At 38.6% G+C, this 3,340-nt stretch overlaps 1 long non-coding RNA gene across 1 annotated transcript; it reads right to left on the bottom strand.

Moving 5' to 3' along the window:
- Positions 1-366: 366 nt before the first annotated feature.
- On the bottom strand, positions 367-2,908 carry LOC105732977 (uncharacterized). Its single transcript, XR_001111139.3, has 4 exons — positions 2,761-2,908; positions 1,948-1,983; positions 1,533-1,703; positions 367-697 (listed from the first exon to the last, which is right to left on the bottom strand). It is a non-coding gene; the product is annotated as an uncharacterized LOC105732977 (long non-coding RNA).
- Between the last annotated feature and the right edge of the window lie 432 nt (positions 2,909-3,340).

The raw sequence follows: 3,340 nt of genomic DNA, 5'->3' as shown, positions 1-3,340 counted from the left end.
TCCGCTGTACACTCTTTAAAGCCTTCCACGAGTCCCTATCATTCTCACATTCCACTCACCACCACTCTTGCAGATTTCTGTTAGGATGGGTCAGCCAAGGTTCATATGTCTTTTCTTCCTGGGTAGCTGTTCTATCGTTTGAAAATACTTTCAGTTTCTGATGCAGTATTATTTCCTGTATAGGCAACATGACCTCACCTATCTCCTGTCTCAGTGTGTTGGCCATATTTCTGATACGCATTCCAGGCTTAGGGGGATGCTCTGAGATAAGAGTGTCTAAAATAATTCTCCATGCATTCCCTTCCATGATTATCTCACAGAAAGAGATGGTGGTCAGAGAAGTTAGTTTCAACAACTCAAGTAAGCTCATTCTCCTAATCACTTTTTATTTTCTGAGGACTTCGAGTTATTCACTATTAACATTATCCAATAGTACTCAAACATCTACTTCAAACAGCCATTATTTCAAACTTGAATGAATCACTCCAGAGATTTTAATTAGTCTCTGATGGAGACTCATATTGCATCAGGATTCCTAAATCCAGGTTCTCTCTAGCATCTTGATCTCTGGCTCTGTATCCACCAAGAATTTGCAGGATCCATCTTCCGTGTCTTTCAAGATCAGGGACCTAGAGAGGTAACCCCATTTCTTCACCTGGTCAGGCCTTCATGCCATTGCTCATTAATCCACAGTCCCCTGCAAGAGTAACACCAGTGAAGGTTAATAAGCATAATGACCAAGCACTCATTTAACTCAGGAACTAAATACATCTTTCTTCTTAACAGATACCTCTTATAATTTGTAAATGAATCTCTTAAGGGCTTTCTCCCTAGAAAATGGAAAGGGGAGGAAATAGCTTCTCTCCATAAACACTGCATAAGGGTGTTAGAATCAGGTAAAGTTCACCTTTAATAACTCATCCTCTCTCCTAGCCTGCCCTCCTGGTTTTTGTTTTGTTCTTTTTTATCCTTAGTTGAATGGTGATATTTTCTTCCCTTCTAGTGTGATTAAGGATCTTAGTCCTTATTTTTGTGGATTCTGGATTCTCTCTTACTGAGATCTTTACTGCCTTCAAATCATGAAATAATTTTCTTATGTATTTTCTTTCTAACAAGTTTCTTGATTTAATTCAGGTAGGATTTATTTTTCTGTGTGGTGTGAGATAAGGACGGAATCACATTTCTCCAACATCACTTTCATTGACTTTGTGAAATCCCAAATCTTTTGCAGGATTTGCAATGTTCACTAAAATAGATCTGCACAAGATTTACATTTTTATTTCGAACAGTGTATAACATTCAGCTATCAGCTACGAGCCAATAGTGGTGAAGATATTTACGTAATTGGGGGATGGGTGACTTCAAAAAGAGAACAATATCAAAGAGCACGTTTAGTTATTTTGGGGTTATGGTGGATATCTTCCTTCTTGATGTAATCTTTCAAGTATATACTTAGGAAAGGAAGACCCTGCACAGTACTGTATGTAGTGATGGACAGGTGAAATTTGTAAAGTGCAATGTGTGATACTAACCTGTGAAGTTCCAAACTCACTCAGTTTCTTTGCGGGGAAACCAGTGCAGAGTTGTACTTCTGTGGCAACGTGAATGCCATGAATCTTTCCCAATATTTACAGCACAGGAGACGAGCATGTTACACCATATGCTTATATGATTTTCTAAAATCTCTCTTATTCAGTGTCTTCCTGCGGGGGAGAGGAAATGAGAGCTTTTAAACCTGAGGCAATAAAATGAATCACATAGATAGAAACATATGTCTTGGCAGAGAATAAACTTTGGTTTATATAATTTTTGTTAAAGAAATATGTTAGCATTCCAGCTACTGCGTTTTTTATTCAATCAATAAATACCAATTGAGTATACCTCCCCAGCACCAATTTGCAAAGCTGAATGGAGGAAAGCATTCAGAGGCAAATAAAAAATAATTACCATTTTGAAGGGTTCTTTTTCCGCAAAGAGCTTTTCCTACATATGAAAACAAAACACATTTATAAAACACTAAATTACTATACAAAAAAATAAATGGTATCAGAGTGCTGAATCGCCATAGGCAGGATTGCAAACAGCAGCTTCGCAGAGCAGGGGAAAAGTCAGTGAGCTGGAAAGGACGAGGATGCATAGAAAAGGGAGGAGAGGATGTTTTAGGGGGAAAAGCCTGAACAAAGCAAGGGCAGAAGCTCACAGGTGTCATCTTTGTATTTGATTTTGTTTTTGAAAAGTCAAATGTGAGGTAAAAATTCCCTATTTTGCTACCATAGTATTTTTCTGGGATGCATGAAAAAATTATCCTTTTTTTGTTCGATGAATATTAATGAATATCTATGAAAATTCCTTTTTTCCCCACTTTCTCTAAAGAGTTCTCCAAACAGAAGCTGTTTGATGCAGTTCTCAGTGTAATTGATTCTCACATGCTTTATTTTTAGTAGCTTTTACAGTTTTTCAGAGAAAGAAAATTATTTTGGAAACACTCAAAATATCATCTGAAAGACACAGTTCTTAGAAATCTAAAATAGTTGTGGACCATTCCAAAAAGTAGATAATCTCTGCGCAAATTATTTGACAGGCTAGTCTTTTGAACATCAGGTATTAGTAAAAGAGGCTTAAACAGAAAGTGAAAGAGTCAAAACACGAAGATGGATTTGCCTAAAAGCAATGATAAAGTCAGCAGTTATCATGAAAGACTTCATGTTTATTCACCACGCACAATAACGCTTTGACTGGGTACCAGAGTTGGTCTCATACCTCCGTCAGCAAAGCTTCTTTCGGTTTTGAGTTGTATGCTTTCTTTGCTCTTAGTAGCTAAGTGATTTTCTACCTTGGTAATGCAGCGTTTTCTCACTTTCAGAGCTCCTGGCAGCTAAGCAAACCCTTTGCAACATCCTGGCTTTTATACTCTCCCCTCCTCCTTTCCCCCTCCCTAGCCCAGGCATCTCCCCATCTACACTTTGTCTCCTTTCTCTGCCTGCATGCCAATTCTAATTCTTGGAACCGCTTCACAATTAACCTACAGCAACTTTCTCCATCCCCAACTCCCTTTAGAGAGTCTCTTGAGGGAAAAAGTGCTCTGCAAAGCATTCCGGACTCAACAGCACTACACTGCAGCCCTTCTTTTGTCCTGGTTTATGCTGTTAGGCTGAAATGATCAAGGAGGCATGAATAATTCTTTTTCTTGGGTGTCCTAGAAACACTTAAGATGCCGTGTAATTCATGCAAAATTACCATGAGAGAATTCTCTCTCTCCTGAGCTGTTTTGTTCTGTAACCCTGGGGACACGTCAGTTCCAAGAATGGCCCTGTGCCTCACAAGTTCACCATCAGTTCTT

Source organism: Aotus nancymaae, unplaced genomic scaffold (assembly GCF_030222135.1).
Source record: "Aotus nancymaae isolate 86718 unplaced genomic scaffold, 86718_ANA_hifiasm-v0.15.2.pri h1tg000014l, whole genome shotgun sequence".
Classification (NCBI taxonomy): Eukaryota; Metazoa; Chordata; class Mammalia; order Primates; family Aotidae; genus Aotus; species Aotus nancymaae.
Note: the sequence above shows the minus strand (reverse complement) of the source record. Positions and strands in the feature narration are given on the sequence as shown.